Below are 18,958 nucleotides of genomic sequence, written 5' to 3' on the forward strand. Positions count from 1 at the left end.
ACTGAATTAGCAGGGTTTCCCCCTCTTTATTATCTATGATACAAAAGCAGCCATATCCTTCTCTATCATAGCATACAGCACTGAGGTCCTCATGATCTCCTCAGGAAAGGTGGCTGTCATCAGGAGTCCTGTGTGTCCATCCACCACCTACATGGGTCATTGAGGGTGCTCCCCTTCCCCTTATTGGAGTCTCTTCAGCTAAGGAGGATGAAGATGGTTAACAACCCACTACAGCCCTGGGGGGTGTCATTTGACAGATGAGGAAAATCTGCAGCAAGCACTGAACAAGTGAGTAATACACTCATGGTCGAGGTCTCCCCTTCTGTATTTGTCTATATGCCTAACCTCTGAGCAGAAATGGGTTTTGACCTCCAGGACCATAGGCACCTGTGGCTCACACACAACCTTACCCCAAATTTTACAAATTTAATCTGGAATTTTTTCTGGCAGTTTGGATTGATTTTTGTTTAAAAATAAATGGTACAGTGCTCCTGCCACCCAGTTTACATGGGCTTTTTAAGTTACTGAAGGGGTTGCAAACATGGGATTACATGCAGCTCTTCAACCAGACCAAGTTGCTTCACATCTTCTAAGAAGTTGGTCAGCTCCCCCACCCCCACTAGGGACTGTGAGAACCTTGAGGGCAAAGAATTGATTCTAAGATAATGCTAGGTAAATAGTAGGTGTTCAATAAAGACTAATTGAATGTGATGAATCCTAAGAAAAGGACAAGACAACTGGGTTAAGTTATATTAAGAGACAAGTTGTTGTCTTAAAAGATTTGCTTTGCAATGAGCTTTACTGAGCACCAGAATGGTGTGGCATGCCCATGTGAAATTCAAATCGACAATCATTAACTGATAAGTACTGATGAATGACTGAGGAAGGGAGCGAATATTAATCAAACAAAAGATTAGAGCTGGTAGGAGAAATAGGATTCCCCCAAATCAGCTTGTTAACTGGTCTTCCCTGCCCCCGAAATCTACAGGAGGTACAGGTGCCTATACACGGATAAATGAGACAGGGATGCAGCGTCTGATTATCTCAGGGTCGCATGAAGGCAACACCAATCCTTAGAGTATGGGCCAGACCCCCAGGCATGAGACTCATCTGCAGCAACTCAGAATCCCTGAAAGTGTGGTCTAGGAACCTATGTTTTAACCACATTCCAAAGTGATTCCTATGCACAACAGTCTGAAAACCAATGCATGAGAAGACAGTGATCTCCCTGCTGTGAATTTCAACCTTGAATTCAAAATTGAATTTCAGTTGAAAAAGTATGATCTTTTCAAAAAAAAAAAAAAGAGGATGTTGGATAAATTGAAAATCTGTATGGGGGGAAAACACATGTATGTTGACATCCACCTTAAACCACAAACAAAAGATCAATTCCAAATGGTTCGTAGATTGATATATAAAATGTAAAACAATAAATCTTCTGGGGGTGGGGGGAAACCCCCAGAGGAACAGCTTCATGATTTGGAATAGGAAAAGATTTCTGAAGTCACAAAAAGCATTGAACATTTAGGAAAAAAAAAATAAATTGAAATACATTAAAATTAAGAACTGATGTTATCAAAAGACACCATTAAGAAAGAGAAACCCAAGCCAGAGAATGGATGAAGATACTTGCAATACATATATCATATCTGACGAAGGACTTATAGCCATAAACCCATAAAAAAGGCAATTTGACAGTAAGATAGACAAAAGACTCAAAGGGGCACCTCACAAAATATAATAAACATATGTAAGGGTATTTAACATTATTAGTTACTAGGGAAGTGAAAATCAAACTGTGGCGAGATGCCACTTTACACCCAAGAGAATGGCTACAAATTTAACAAACTGACCATGTTGATGTTGGTAAGGATGTGGATCAACCAGAGCACTTACACACCACTTACAGGAGTAAAAATTGGTACAACCACTTTGGAAAATGGTTTGACAATATCTATCGAAGCCAAGCATGTGCATACATATTTTATGATCCAGGAATTCCATTCCTAAGTGCACATCCGGCATACATTTATATGTTCATCAAAAGACGTCTGAAAGAATGTCTAGCAGCACTACTTATAATAGCCAAAAATTAGAAACAATTCAAAGGTCCTTCAATAATAGAATGGGTAAACAGTGGTATATTCATACAAAACAAGCCAGACAATAAAATCGGTACAATAAAAAGAACTGAAGAATTGCTACATGGATGAATCTTGCTAACACTATGCTAAGAACAAGACAGACCCTAGAGTACATTCTGTGTGATCTGATCTAGGTGCAGTTCAAAATCAGGTGAAACAAAATAAAGAGTTGTGATGACCTTGTCCCAGTGTAGGGAATAAGAAGGGGCATGAGTGATGCTATAATGTTCTATTTCTTGATCTGGGTGCTGGTTAAATGGGTATAGTCACTGTGCTGAAATTCATCAAGCTGAACACTTACGATCTGTACATTTTTTCGTACGTATGTTTACTTCATTAAAAAGCTTACTTAAAAATGACATTTCTCAAACAAGCCTACTTATCTGAATATATTCTTTGGCATTAACATTCCATAGCCTAGTGCACTCTTCCATCTAACAGCATTGCTAAGCAGGACTTCACCCATAAAGCCACTCTTCTGTATGATTATAATGGATTTCTGCATTTATATGGCGCCTTTCCTCTGCAAAGATCAAAGGGCTTCTGCATAATAAAAGATAGCATATCAAATGCAGCATATCAAACACAGTTAGGTCTGAGAGAATAAAGGGGAAATTCTGAACTCAGGGACATATAACCTAGGAAACTTGTAGACATAAAATAAGTCATAAAAACTGTATGTAAAAACAATCATAAACATCAACTATTAAGAATTCATTTATGTGAATTAAAAGGCCCGCTACTCTTGAGGTTGCTTTCTTGCTCTTGACATGGCAAGGACAGAGAGCAGCGTAAGCATTCAATTTAAGTCTTAGACTCCTAGGCACCACATTGCAAGATTTCTCTGGAGTCGACTTGGCACCTCACTGCAGTAAAACAGAACAACTAAATAAACTGCTGCTGTTCAAAGAGCTTTCATACGTGCTTTAAAATACAAACTCACTAACCCTGACAACTAATTAAATGGGCCTTTTTCATATTTGTGAAATAAATATTCTATTGATATATCTCTCTGAGGCATATAGAATTATATACATTGCTTTTATGTTTTACATTGACATTCACCAAATGTGCTTTCCTCAAACTTCAATTCTTAAAATCATCAGGGGAAAATGTGCACAATGAGGAATTTCTCACTGACCTGAGGTCACTTTCAAAACCTTTGTGGGGTGATGTTCTGTTTTGGCCAGGGACCCTGGGAGATATTTCCATTAGCCTAACAAAGGACAACTTAAGCTTTGTGAATTGTGAAATCACTGCTCAGACTTCTCTCTGTAATGTCTACACGTGGAGGGAGGAAAACGAAAATAGTTGGCCTTGAATAACTTAAATAGCCCATGTTCTGCACATGGCTAACTTCAATAAAGGGAGTCAGATAAATGGAAGCAGTGTTGTAATTTCATGTATATATCCCTTGAGAGGGGTGACGATAGACAATGATAATGGAGAGGAGGAGGAGGAAACTGGCCATAAACATTTGGCAAGCACTTTAAATGAATAACCTCATTAAATTCTCACAACAAGCCTATTAAGTTGGTCGTTTATTATCTCCATTTTACAGATACAAAAATGAAGATTAAAAAAAAAAAAAAAAAGCTTGCCCAGGGTCACACTACATAATAAGTGAGGAAGCCAAGACTTAAATCTCAAAAATAGGACTCCAGAGCTTGTGCTCTTTAACCCTAGAGTTTATGGAATTAGGTGGAAGGGATATGAAGGCATTCCATGGTAAGATTTTGTGTTGAAAGAGTACCTTGCCATTCATTCTTTTGGAGTTCATGTTTTTCATGGACTGCTCTTGCAGAAGTTACTTCTATAACCTGTAATAAGAAAGGAAGACAAAAAGACCTATTTCACAAAGCAGAAATGGATCACAAGTCCCATGTTCCCACAGGGACCATCAAGATATGTGTCAGGAACCAGACACAACTGCTTTAACACAACTCCCATAAGTTTCAAATATTACAACCAGTCCCCATCGTTAGAATTTGCTCTTTTTTGCAGATTTCTGATTTGTCCTTGTCCTTGTGTTCAGGCTTTTAGCCTAACGGCATTTACAAAAAATTCACGTTCCTTGGAAGGCTTATGAATTCAGATTTCCTCTATAGGCAGTAGCAATGATTCATTCATAACAAGAGTGTTGCTAACTTGTTCAATAGGAGACCAGTCTTTGGGGAAAAAAACAACAGCTAGGAGATTTTCATCTGAACAGGAGGTCACTTTAAAATTCAATTTAGTGACACCCTTGTGGGTTTTCCCTGGCACCTAGAATATATGGACTAATAATTGGGAACAGCTGCTTGTCTTGACTGGAACCACTCTATTTAAATAGCTCCAAGATTACACCCTTGGCCTCTGCTTCTTTATATACTTTGGAAATAAACTACTGTGGATGCCCAAATGTATTCAGACAATGGAAGAAATGATTTATGAAGACTGACCACATCCAGAACTGCAAGCCTCATTCATTTCCCTGGTTCAATCATCACCACCCATACAAAGGAGAGGGAAGAAAATGACGAGGTCACACAGTTACTTATTCCCAGGAGTCACCCTGAATAAAAGTTACCCTCAGATTGAAGCACTTTTTCATGACCCTCACTGTAAGACACAGTTGTTGCATTTGACTCCACGAAACACCTAACTTAATGTCAAGTTTATTCAATCTGACACTCCCAGAGTATTTATTGCTAGTGTGCCCCAAGTGGACTCCTAAACAGTTAATAAAATTCCTGTAGAATATGAGATTTACATATTTTAACTGGACACTTTAAAGGATACTTCAGTTTTCTTCCCATTTGGGCAACTTTTGTCCAGTTTTTTTTTCTTTTGAATCATTGATTCCATGAAGATTTATTACATGTTTATTCTAAGCCAAGTGCTCATCCCTCAAAATGGTCTGAGCTAAATTTGTTCATGCCAAACACACTTGTAATCTTTCTTTTCCAATGTAAATATCCAACAATAAAAAAAGTAATAAAATATAGCAATGACATATCCACTTGGCAAAACATTATGGGCCTATTCACAGATAATGATTGCATCTATAGGATTACAAAGAAATTGGGGAAATTAAAATGATATTGTTAAAAGAAGCAAAACTGAACAGACCCATGGTGGTAATCATGTAAAATTATGCACAGACAAAAGAAAAGAATCAAAATGAAATATGCTACATTCTGAATCTCTCCATAAATATTCCAAAAAACCAGAGAGATCAACAAGATGAGCCAGTAAAACCACTTGAACCCATACCTATAGCACAACCATGAGACAGAAAATACTCAAAGTCTATATAAATAGGTAAATAAATGACCCAGTTCAGAAGAGCCAGTTCACAAAAAAGGAAAGGAAAGCAGGGGCCTAGGTATGGAAAAACAGATACAACAACCCAGAGAAGGAGAATGTCTCCCCTAAATGGGAAAATAGTAAATACAGGTATGAGACATGGTAGATTAAGGTGCAGGTAACTGATGAATCAAAAGGAGGGAACTTCAAAGTCTGCAAGAACAAGGGTGGAAATCTTGGGAAGCACTGGTTCTGGAGGAAAAGCAAAGAGCAACCTTCAGATATTTGGTGTTTAAGAAAAATAAGAACTGTAAATTCAGAGTATTTCAAAAATAAGAGAATCACAAAATCAGAAGACATACTACCTTCCCCCCTCAGAGAGGGGACAATTTTTAGTAAACTGTAAATTATAAACAAACAGAAAAGGAAGCTCTTGAATTACAACATCTCATAAGCTACCTAAATCTTCATCTCCTCACCTTGTCTACCTGTACAGTTATTGCTCGCCCAGGAAAATAAATCATTTCAAAATGAAGAGTAAATGGCACAATATTCATACAAAGTAACTATAAGAAGAAAATATATGAAAATCAGAACCTTTTAGCTGATGAATATGTTCCCTCCCCAAACAGTAACAAACCAGAAGAAAATGCCAACACCCCAATCTGAATTAAATATTCTTAAACAAGCATTTGGAATATGGAAGAAAAAAACAGCCTGACTCAGAAATTTTGAAACTCAAAACATAAGTGGGTAAAAATTAGCAATGAAATTGAAGAAAAGACAAAATTATTTTAGAAATTATGACTAAATTACAATACGTCCAGGAAAGGCAAAAAAACAAACAAAAGAATGAAAACAAAATTACAAAATATGTAACATATACCAAGAATGAGAGAAAGTGATTGAGGTAGAAGACAATTTAAAAATTCAATGTATATCAGAGAGGGAGACAAACCATCGGAGATTCTTAACTATAAGAAACAAACTGAGGGTTGCTGAGGGGAGGTGGGTGGGAGGAGGGGTAATTGGGTAATGGACATTAAGCAGGGCACGTGATGTGGTAAGCACTGGGTGTTATACGCAACTGATGGATTGTTGAACACTACATCTGTAACTAATGATGTCCTATAGGTTGGCTAATTGAATTTAAACTAAAAAAAAGGTGAAGAAAATAAAAAATTAAAAATTTTTAAAAATGAAAAAAAAAAATTCAATTTATAGGGGTGCCTGGGTGGCTCAGTCAGTTGAGCATCCAACTCTTGATTTCTGCTCAGTCATGATCTCAGGGTCATGAGATTGAGCCCCATATCAGGTTCTGTGCTTGGCAGGGAGTCTGCTTGAGATTCTCTCCCTCTGCCCCTCCCCCCTACTCCTGTGCTCTCTCTCTCTCTAAAACAAATAAAATAAAATCTTTTAAAAAATAAAAAAATTAAAGATTCAATGCATGAACAATCGGCATCACTGAAAAATTAAAAACAAAATAATAGAATCAAACCAATATTTAAAACTATAATCCAAGAAAACTTCCCAGAGATAAAAGACTTACATTTACATCGTCAATTACATAATGAAATGGTCCACTGTGTATCTAGTAAGACTGACAGAATGGTTCAGTTCAAGACATATCCTATTAAGACTATTAGATTTTTAAAGAAAAAGAAAGAAAAAAAAATCCTGGGCCTCAAAGCAAAATGATCAACTCACTTACAAAGGAAAGAAAATCAGTTTGGCATCAGATTTTTCAATAGCAATAGTATAAAGCAAGACAACATTGGGTCTGCAACTTCAAGAGATTTGAGAAAAGAAGGAATGAACCAAGATCAAGTAGATAAAACATAAGGATATAGAAGACATAAACAAAACAGTAGTGTAGATTTAGTGTATATTTCTTGATCTTTCTACTTTCATACACTATATGTGAAACATTCACACAATTTGATCAAGTGTTAATTCACAAAGAAAGCCTCAATAAATTTCATAAAGGGAATTAAAAAACCACATTCTCTCATTACAATTCAATAAAAATATAAATTAATAACAAATTTGTTAAAACTCAATGGCCTTTCCATTTGGAAATTTACAACCTTTCTTTTATTGAGATATAGTTGACATACAACATTGTGTAAGTTTAAGGTATACAACATATTGATTTGGTAACATTTGTATTGCAGCATGGTTGTCATTTTAGTGTTTGCTAATACTTCCATCATGTCACATAATTACAATTTCTTCTGGTGTGTGGAACAATAAAGATCTAATCTCTTAGAAAGTTTAATGTTTATAATACAGTTCTGTTGTCTATAATCAGTACCGTGTGTATTAGGTCTCCAGGACTTACTTACCTACTAGTTGTTAAGTACGTACTCTTAAACAACATCTCTCTCATTCTCATCCCTCTCAGCCCCTGGCAACCACTACTTTACTCTCTGCTTTTAAGGTTACATTTTTACATTGCACAAGATATCACACAGTATTTTTCTTTCTCTCTCTGACTTATCTTACTTAATATAATCTCCTCAAGCTCCATCTATCTTGTTACAAGTGGCAGAATTTCCTTTTTTCTCATGGCCAAATAGTATTCCATTGTATATAAATACCACATTTTCTTTGTGCATTTATCCATTGATGGACACTTAAGTTGTTTTTATATCTCGGTTATTGTGAAAAATGCTGCAATAAACATGAGAGTGCATATGTCTCTTTGGTGACCTGTTTTCATTTCCTTTGGATAAATATCTAGAAGTGGAGTTGCTAAATTGACCATATGGTAGTTATATTTTTAATTTTTTGAGTAGCCTCCATACTGATCTTCATAGTGGCTGAACCAGTCTATAATCCCACCAACAGTGTACAATGGTCTCTTTTTTCCACATCTTTGCCAACACTTATCTCTTGTCTTCTGGATGGTAGGCTTTCTTATAGGTGTGAGGTGATATCACATCTTTGGTTTTGATTTGCATTTCCCTAATGATTAGTAATATTGAGCAACTTTACAGTACCTGTTGACTATCTGATGTTTTCTTTGGAAAAATATCTATGTAGTTCTTCTGTCCATTTTTTAGTCACATTGTTTGGATTTTTGTTATTGAGTTATATGAGTTCTTTTATAAAGTTTGGGTATTAACCCCTTATCTGATACATGGTTTGCAAAACTTTTCTCCCATTCTGTAGGTTGCCTTTCCATTTTGTTGTTTCTTTTGTTGTATGAAGATTTAAAGTTTGATGTGATCCCACTTGTTGATTTTTTCTTTTGTTGTTTGTGCTTTTGGTGTCATATGCAAAAAATGATTGTCAAGAACCAATGACAAGGAGCTTCTTCCCTATGTTTTCATCTAGGATCTTTATGGTTTCAGGTCTTATGTTTAAGTCTCTGACCAATTCAAGTTAATTTTGTGGGTGGTGTAAGGTAGGGGCCCGATGTCATTTTTCTGTACATGGTTATACAGTTTTCTCTACACCATTTTTTGAAGAGACTGTGCTTTCCCCCACTGGATGTTCCTTGCTGCCTTTTCAAATATAAGTTGACTGTATATGTGGAACTTTAATTCTGGTCTTTTTATTCTGTTCCATTGTCTATGTTTATACCAGTACCATACTGTTTTAATTACCATAGTTTGGTAGTATAGTTTGAAATCAGGAAGTGTGATGTCTCCAGTTTTTTTTTGGTTCTTTCTCATAATTGCTTAAGCTATTTGGCTATTTGAGGGTCTTTTGTGACTCCACAGAAATTTTAGGACTTTTTTTTCTATTTCTATGGAAAATGCCATTGGAATTTTGATAGAGATTGAATCTATAGATGGCTTTGGGTACTGTGGACACTTTTTAAAAAAGCTTTCATTTATTCATTTGAGAGTGAGAGTGTGGCAGAGAGAGAGGGAGACGCCCAATGTGGGGCTCAATCCAGAACTCTGGGATCATCACCTGAGCCAAAGGCAGACACTTATCCAGCTGAGCCACCCAAGCACCCCTGGACATTTCAACAATATTAACTCTTCCAATCCATGAACACAGTATGTTCTTCCATTTGTGTCTTAACTTCTTTCAGCAAAATCTTGTCATTTTCATCGCACAAATCTTTCACTTCCTTGGTAAATTTATTCCTAGTTAGTTTATTGTTCTTGATGTTGTTGTGAATGGGACAGTTTTCTTTATTTCTTTTTTTTCAGATGTTTTGTTTTTAGTGTATAGAAAAATAACTGATTTCTATGTATTGACTTTATATTCTCCAACTTTACTGAATTCATTGATTAGATCCAACAGTTTTTAGTTGAATCTGGGGTTTTCAATATATAAGATCACGTCATCAGGAAATAGCAATAATTTTACTTCTTCCTTTCCAATTTTGATCCCTTTTATTTCTTTGTCTTGCCTGATTGCTCTAGCTAGGATTTCCAGCACCGTATTGAATAAGAGTGGAGAGAGTGGGCACCCTTGTCCTGTTTCTGGTCTTAGAGGAAAAGCTTTCAATTTTTCTACAGTGAGTATAATGTTAGCTGTTTGTCACATATGGCCTTTATTATGTTGAGATATGTTCCTTTTATAGCCAATCTGTTGAGGGTTTTTATCATGAAGACATGTTGTATTTTGTCAAATGCTTTTTCTGCATCTATTGAGATGATCAGATAACTTTTATCTTTCATTCTATTAATGTGGTGTATCATAGTTACAGATTTGCATATGCTGAACCATCCTTGCATTCCAGGGATAAATCCCACTTTGTCATGTTGTATAATCCTTTTAATGAGTTCTTGAATTTGGTTTGCTAATTTTTTATTGAGAATTTTTGCATCTACTATGTTCATCAGGGATATTGGTCTATAGTTTTCTTGTAGTGTCCTTATCTGGCTTTGGTATCAGTATAATGCTGGCCTCATAAAAAGAGTTTTGGAAGTCTTACTTCCTTTTTAATTTTTTGGCAGAGTTCAAGATGGATTGGTATTAATTCTTTCTTAAATGTTTGATAGAATTTGCCTGTGAAGCCACCTGGTCCTGGGGTTTTCTGAGTTAGGAGGTTTTTTATTACTGATTCAATCTCCTTACTTATATTGGTGTTCCAACTTGCTATTTCTTCCTGGTTCAGTCTTAGTAGGTTGTAATGATTCTAGTAAATTATCCATTTCTTCTAGATTTTCTAATTTATTGGCATATAGTTCATAGTCTCTTATAAGCCTATGTATTTCTGTAGTATCAGTTATTATTTATCTTTTATTTCTGATTTTATTTATTTGTCTCTTTTTTCCCTAGTTTCACTAAGAGCTTGTCAATTTATCTTTTTGAAAAACCAGCTCTTCGTTTCATTGACCTTGTCTGCTGTTTTTTTCTGGTCTCTTTTCCATTTATTTCTACTTTGATATTTATTACTTCCTTCCTTCTGCTAACTTTGGGCTTAATTTGCCCTTCTTCTTCTAGTTCTTTGAGGTGTAAAGTTATTTGAAAACTTTCTCATTTTTTTTCATTTAATATATACATTTATCACTATAAACTTTCCTCTTAGTACTGCTTTTGCAGTGTCCCATAGATTTTAAGTTGTGTTTCTATTTTCATTTGTTTTGAGATATTTTAAAATTTCATTTTGGTTTCTTTTTGGACCCATTGGTTATTCAGGAGTGTGTTGTTTAGTTTCCACATATTTGCAGATTTTCCAGCTTTCCTCATGTTATTAATTTCTAGTTTCATACTATTGTGCTTGGAAAAGATATTTGGAATGATTTCAATCTTCTTAAATTTGCTAAGACTTGCATTGTGTCTTATCATTTATCTATTCTTGAGAATGTTCCATTTGTACTTGAGAAGAATGTGTATTCTGCTGCTGTGGAATGGAATGTTCTATAGATGTCTGTTAGCTCCACTTAGTCTAAATGTATGGTTCAATCCTATTGTTTCCTTACTGATTTTTGCCTTGATAATCCATCCAGTGTTGAAAGTGGGGTATTGAAGTCCCTGCTATTATTGTATTGTTGTCTATTTCTCCTTTTATATCTGTTAGTATTTGCTTAATATATTTAGATGCACCAATGTTGGGTGCACATATATTTATAATTATTATATCTTCCTGATGGATTAATCCTTTATTATTATTATATAATGATGTTTTTTCTTGTTTCTTATTATTGTTTTTGCTTAAAATCTGATATAAGTATAGCTACCCCCACTTTCTTTTGGTTTCCACTTGCTTGGGACATCTTTTTCCATCCCTTTGAGACTATGTGTGTCCTTAAATCTGAAATAGGATATCTGTTAATATAATTGACCATATTACTAGATCTAAGAAGAAGCTTTTATAACTGTTTTTTTAGATGCAGAAAGGTGTTTGAAAAAAATCTAACCCATCCCTAATGAAAATAACCAATTTAATAGGAATTGAAGGATATTTCCTTATAAATTTTACACATACACACATACACACATTATATGCACATATATAATACCAATTCATAAATACATACATATACATAATCAGTTCTGAAGACAATAGCTCATGGGAAACACTAAAGGAATATTCACCAATGTGAAGAACAACTATTTATCATTGTATTGGAGGTATTCATTGATGCAATTAGACAAGAGAAAGACAGAACTCAAGAATTAGAAAGGATGTAAAACAATTTTTATTTTCTGATAAATAATATATGTGGACAGCCCAAATAAATCAGTGACTAACTCAACCAATAGAGAATTCAATAAAATAGCTAGTCATAAAATTAACATATAAAAACTGATAGAATATATACTACTGATATATATACAGACATATATATATACATATTTATATATGTAATATGTATATATATGTATACACCTACATATACATAGTTATATATGTAATATCTATATACATATATACACATGCAGTTAGAAGCCATAACAAAGGAGAAAAACCTCATGTACAATAACAACAAAAAATAATATATTTCAGAGTAAACTTAAAAAGAAATGTGCCAAAGCTTTACGAGAAAAAATTTAAAACGCTTAAAATTATTTTTAAATAATTTTTTTATTTTAAAAATTTAAAATTTTACTTATTTTTATTATTTTTTTAAAAATTGTGCAAAACCCTTTTTAAATAAATGGAAAGATGTCTCATGCCAGAAGGAAAAGAGTGCTCAGAAGCTGCTGGGACATCAAAAGGACTCATGGGCTCATTTGAAGGGACTATCAATGGCCAAACTTGGAGGCATCAAAACAAATAATGATGATAATTATAAAACACTGAATAAAAAGAATATGACTCCATGGTGAAACTGAGAAGTGGATAGGAGTGAGAGAGGAATTGAAAGATTCTTTACAGAAGAATGCTAACAATGTAGCAGGAATCAATGTAGATGGAATCAGTGTAGAAGGAATAATAGAATTTTAAATACCACTATTTTGCAACCACTAATGTAATAATTCAGGCAAAGATCATCAGTGGATGTTAAAACCATTGAGTAAAAATTCTGAGAGGAACAGGACATTCACAGTCTCAACATATCACCCCACAGATTATTTATTAATTATGAAGGTAAAGAATATCTTCATGATGAAGGAATCTGGCAGACACCTTCTTAACCAAATGATTTCAATTTAGCATCATCATTAATGTGACAAACTAATATTTGACTCCTGACAGATGAGTCAAACAGGAAGTCATGTCATTCTTTATGTTTTTGCCAAAAATACTTAATCTGAATGGGATCATTAGGAAACAATCAGACATATTCAAATTGAAGGCCATTTTACAAAACAACCAACCTGGACATCTGAAAAATGCCAATAGCATTTTCTTTTTAAAAAAACAGCAAAAGGACTATTCCAGATTAAAGAAGACCTAAAGAGGTAGGACAATTAAAATACAATACATGATTATTGATCATATCATGGTTAAAAAGATCTATAAAATTATTGGGACAACTGGGGAAATTTGGATTGTAATTATATATTATTAGGTCAAACTACTTCATCAGTGTCTAATTTTGAGTGTGATAATGGTATTGGGGTTAAACAGGAGAGATGTCTTTATTTTTAGGTGATAATGTGGTAAAGTATTTTGGGGTGAAACATGACATTTTCAACTTTAGAATGGTTCAGAGAAATAAAAAATGGCAAAATGTTAACAATAAGTAAATCTGGGTAATGGAAATATGAGTGTTTATTATACTATTCTTTCAGCTTTCTTGTGGGTTTGACATTTTTTCAAAATAAAAAAAATTATGGAAAAAGAAAAATAGACAAAACTAGAAGAGAAACCATGCTAACAATTACCTGAGGAGGAAAGATGGAGAAGGGCCAGGCAGGGGGCAGGGTGACTTCTGTGGGGGATTTCTGGTGTGCTGGCAATGTTTCCTTTCTTGATGTTGGTTACACAGGGGTGTTCACTTTGTGAAAACTCAGAGCTGTAAACATACAATTTAACTTTTCTGTGTGAGTCACACTTCAATAAAAAGTGTTGTTGTTGTTTTTTTTTCTTAAAGGCAATAGTCATTAGGCTAAGGAGATTACTTATTTTCTTTTCTATGTTTTTTTCAAAATTTTAGTTAAATAATTAACTTTTATTATTCAAATGCTTATGAATTTTTTTAGTTTAAATCTTCTTTCTCCTCTTCAGATATGCAGGAAAATATGGATAATCTAAAGTATAACAAGGTGTCCAGGTACTATTTCCTGTCATTCAGGGAAGGGTTGATGTAAGTGCTTACCAAAAGGTAATTCGCTACATTTATGTGTACACCTTGTGTCTTGGTCCATCTGCGCTGCTGTAACAGAATGCCACAGACTGGGTGCCTTGTAAACAACAAACATTTTCTCACCAATCTGGAGCCTGGAAGTCCAAGTTCAAGGCACTAGCAAATTCAGTGTCTGGTGAGAGCTTGCTTCCTGGTTTATAGATAGTACTTTCTAGCTGTAACCTCACATGATGGAAGGGGAAAAGGAGTTTCTCAGGCACTAATCCCATTCATGAGGGCTCTGCATTCATGACCTAATCTCCTCCCAAGGGCCCCATTCCTAATATCATCACTTAAGGGGTTAAGATTTCAACATACGAATTGGGGGGGGCGGACACAAACACTCTATCTGTAGCACCTTGTGACAAGAGAGGCTTGCATTCTAAAAATTTTCCTTTGGAGCTAAATGACCATTACTGCATAGTGATTAAACTATAGCTTATTGAAAAACTGTTTAGAATATTTGGTAGAAATGATTATCGCACGTGAGCATTTGCTTTTCTACAAACTCTGTTTTCAGAGTAATGATCTGTCATACCTAGGAATCTGTGGACAAAGACATCAGGTTAGCACCAGCACCAGGACCTGCTGTTCTTCCTTCCAAACTTGAGCAAAAGTATTTATATAACATTTATTTATAATAAAATCAGAGTAATAAATACATCTTTACCTTATTTTCACTCATTTCAGAACTGACCTTGTAATGGCAGACTGAAGAAATAAGGTCTACATTTTCACATATCTGCAGGATAAAAATGAGAAGATGAATAAAAACAGTGTTTCTCTCTAAGTAAGTATGTCTGTCCAGAGAAGAGTGTCACTGTTTGGAAGGGTGGAAATGCCAGTCGTTTTGTTTTGTTTTAGATTCCGAGATACATGCTGACTTAATTGATTTGATAGGGAAAAAAGTAGCCCAAGAACTTCTAAAGGAGAACAAACAGCCAAAATTGGGCAATGCCCTTGTATTATAGAAATAACAGATGAGTGAGACCTAAATAGGTCATTCTCAATATCCTCTAGAGTTCCCTGGGTATTCTTACTTCTCTGAACACATTTTTATAAAATTATAAACTTACCTATTTTCAAAACTTTATTAAATTAAAAGCATTTTAATCTTTTCAGGAACGAAACAAAAAACGATTAAGAGGATAATTCGTTTCTTAATGGATGCAATTTAAAACCTTGGCAGTCTCCTTTCATGTAAACATTCCTCTGCTCTGAGCTCAGGGGGTCTGGGGGTGAAGCAGAGGGACACACACAGACTCCAAAGAGAAAGCTGGTCTTTTCTAATGGAGGCCACATCAACATAGCCCTTGCTAAACAAAGTCTAGTATTCTACTTCAAGGCAGCACAGAACCTGGGTGCGCTCTTAGTCTGTATTCCTCTGTGTGCTCGAGCCCCAAACAAGTCACTGGTTGCCCGTTGGCTTCCTACTCTCCATACGGCAGAGAAAAATGAGAGAAGAGTGGTGAGGACGTGGGAGGGGAAGCTTCCAAAATTCATCTGATGAAGGACACCAGCTGGAGCAATTACTGTCAGTTGTTGGCTCTGCCCTTCTGAAGGAGATGCAGCACATTCACAAGCAAAAACTTCATCTCTGGAGACACTCTTACCTCCAAAGGAGAGAGGCAAATTAGACACTGCCTCCCTTTTCCAGCAAAACATCATTTCCCTTAAAAGAACACAGTGTTGACCCTCCCATGGAAATTGATAGAAATGCTCAGCCAAACATCGGGCAGGAAAGGAAACCCTCTTGAAAAATCACGTTGTCCATTCCTTGTATCTGGTTAAGATCGAACCAAAGTCACTCGGAGTTAGCACTTTATGGCCTAAAATTTTAAATATCCATAGAAGGAAATGGATTCCTCTTTGTCCACAAAGTTCTAAGGATAAAGAAATGTATTTTTCTCTTTCTATGTAAATTGCATTCTCCTAAGTTCTTGAAAGAAATGGAGAAACTTCTTGTAATATTCCAGAGACTCATCCCTCATACATAGAAGCTATTTAGTTCCAACTCAGATGAACCTTCTTCAGGTTGGATCATCTTCAATCCTTTATCATTTCCTCATCTGCATTACATTTCATCATGTAAAGATGTATTCCTGAATACATCCAGCATACATATATAATGCAGCCATGCTTTGCAAGGCCCTGGTTCACATGTCATACAAAATTAATTCAAGTAAGCCTGTCACCTATCTAGGAGTCAGAATGGTAGTTACCTTTGAGGGGTGAGTGACTGGAAGAGGTTGTACAGAGGTGCTGATATTGTTCTGTTTCTTGATCTGGGAACTGGTCACATGAGTATTCTCTTTGTGATAATTCATCACACCATGTTGTTTTGATTTTTTGTACTTCTCTTTACATGTGTTACTACGATAATAAATTGTTAATAAAATGTTTGCAAAAACCTAAAGAAACAAAATCATGTCCCCTACTGACTAGGAGCTTAACAGCCACCAGCTCCTCATGTATCAGATGCAAATCTTACCTTCTCCTATTTCTCAGGGTTGTTGTAAAAAGAATTGAGATAATGTTGAGAATGAGCTGTGTAAAATGAGAGAATATATAAATGGTTGTTGGTGTTGTTCTTGCCAATGATGAGCTTCTCAAAGGGCCATGTTCATAATTTTGCGGGACCAGACTATGTCCATGTAATATATTTACAGCTGTATACGTAGACAAAAGCAGAAGGAATACATGATTTACACATTGTTATACCACAGTTGGAACTCCTATTTCTCAACCCTTCTCTAGCCCACAATCCCAAGATAGATTATTTTGCAACTAATTACTTGCAGATGTGAAATCATTTCCAGTGTTATGAAAATAGCAGAATGGATCCTGGAATGGGCAGCGCTGAGGATGGAGTGGACAACATAACAAAATCGTTGTTATTCTCGGCTTGAGGCCTTATTTTGTGGCTCACGGTTCTGTCTCCTGGTATTCTACTAGGGACAAATTCGAAACTGTATCTATCTCATTAAAAACAAATCCAGATTGTGTTTTTTTTTTAATTATTCACATTCTCAGTACCAGAAACTGAAAATATAACTTTAGCCCTTCCATTGTTCTCAAATAGTTTTTAGCTTCAGTCAACTGAAAATATGACAAATTCTTCAAGAAAAATGAGACAGAAGGGGCATTAAATTACTTCAAACTAGAAGGAAGCGGAAGGAAAATAATGAAGCCCTTCTAAAGCAATAAGCGGAAAGAGGGAAACTCTGCTAGAAAGAGCTAATGGCAGGGGATTTTTGTCTCTCTCCATCTCTCTTTCTGCAAAATATCTAGCCAATGTTAACTACTGCTAGAATAGAATGGCACCATTATTGCTTTAAGCAATCATTAAGAAAGGAAAGAAGTTTCTTCTGAATTTCAAGGGTGAAGGACAGGGCTTGAAAAACACATTCCTCACAAGTGGGAAAAGAACAAAGGTAGAAGGAAAATGTTTGCTTGAGACACCACGGGACCAAGTTCTCCTTGCAGGAGCAGAATCTACCTGACAACAAATAATCCATGTAAAGGCTTAATTTGTTGGGGGAGGGGGGTCAAAACTCAGTGGAGGCTGAAATCAATACATCATGAGCCCCCTGAATTGTCGATTAATTCATGTCTCAGTTGGCTGATGCAGGTCTTCAAGTAAATACTTAAAATCAAATACACGGGTACTATAAATTTCTCAGTTCTAGAGAATACTTCTCTGTTGCACCTGAGAACATCTCTCTATTGCTTTAGTACATTGCAAACAACTTCACTTATAAATAATTATTGAATGTTCCAAAACAAAAAAGAAAAAAGCCATTTACCTGCAGTGGAAGAAGAAACCCCTTCTTGCTTTCCAAGAAGAGAAAAAGCAATAACTCCAAAGTTCAGAGGTAAGAATTACTTTGAACTGGAATTCTATCAGCAGGAAAAATATTATTCACTGAAAATGTGTCAATCAAGAACACTTTCTCTAAGAATCATTAAAAGATATCTTCTAGGAAAATAAAAAAAATTCAAAATACAATTCCAATAAAAGAGGAAAATATGGACTATGAGAAAAGCAATAAATAAATAAATTAGAAAAACTCACAGGTAAAGCTGAAAATTCTTTTTTCCTTTTCCTGGTCATTCCCATCTGCAATGAAAATCCCTACTGTCAGTTCTTCCAGATTTTAAAAAACATCTTGCTTCAGAGTAATCCAAATTAGATAGAATTGATTATTTTGAGAGTGACATTCATTGTTTTCCTCTTTTTCATCTGCCTAAAGTTTTCCATAATAGAAACATCTCCTCTTGAAAGAGACACAGACTGGGCAAAAATAATTTTTTAAATCTATGTTGATGTTTAAAACAGATACATTCAAAACAAAATTATTCAGAAGGATTAAAAATAATGAGATGAACAATAATATACCAGATAAATGCTTTCAAAAAAGAACTGGATGTAAAATATTAGTATTTCAAAAATACAACTCAAAATGAAAATATTACTGGGTAATATTGGATAATATTATGGAGGTTCCTCAAAAAATTAAAAATAGAATTACCATATGATCCAGTAATTCCACTACAGGGTATTTACCAAAGAAAATGAAAACACTAATTCAAAAAGCTATATGCACCCTTATGTTTATTGTAGCATTTACAACAGCCAAGATATGGAAGCACTCCAAGTATCCATCAATAGATGAATGGATAAAGATACACACACACACACACACACACACACACACACACACACACACAGAAGAATGTTACTCAGCCATAAAAAAGAATGAGATCTTGCCATCTGCAATGACATGGATGAACCTAGAGGGTATGATGGCAAGTAAAATA

General features: G+C 35.1%; 1 long non-coding RNA gene across 1 annotated transcript in view; it reads right to left on the bottom strand.

Annotated features, from left to right (window-relative positions):
* Positions 1-17,978, bottom strand: part of LOC123789080 (uncharacterized) — a 68,023-nt gene extending 50,045 nt beyond the window's left edge. Inside the window, exons 1-3 of the long non-coding RNA XR_006778658.2 lie at positions 14,835-17,978; positions 13,677-13,807; positions 3,898-3,964 (exon numbers count right to left, since the gene is read on the bottom strand). This is a non-coding gene — a long non-coding RNA (uncharacterized LOC123789080). The remainder of the gene's footprint in view (positions 1-3,897; positions 3,965-13,676; positions 13,808-14,834) is intronic.
* Between the last annotated feature and the right edge of the window lie 980 nt (positions 17,979-18,958).

Source organism: Ursus americanus, chromosome 3, assembly GCF_024610735.1.
Source record: "Ursus americanus isolate L20-20 chromosome 3, mUrsAme1.1.p, whole genome shotgun sequence".
NCBI lineage: Eukaryota > Metazoa > Chordata > Mammalia > Carnivora > Ursidae > Ursus > Ursus americanus.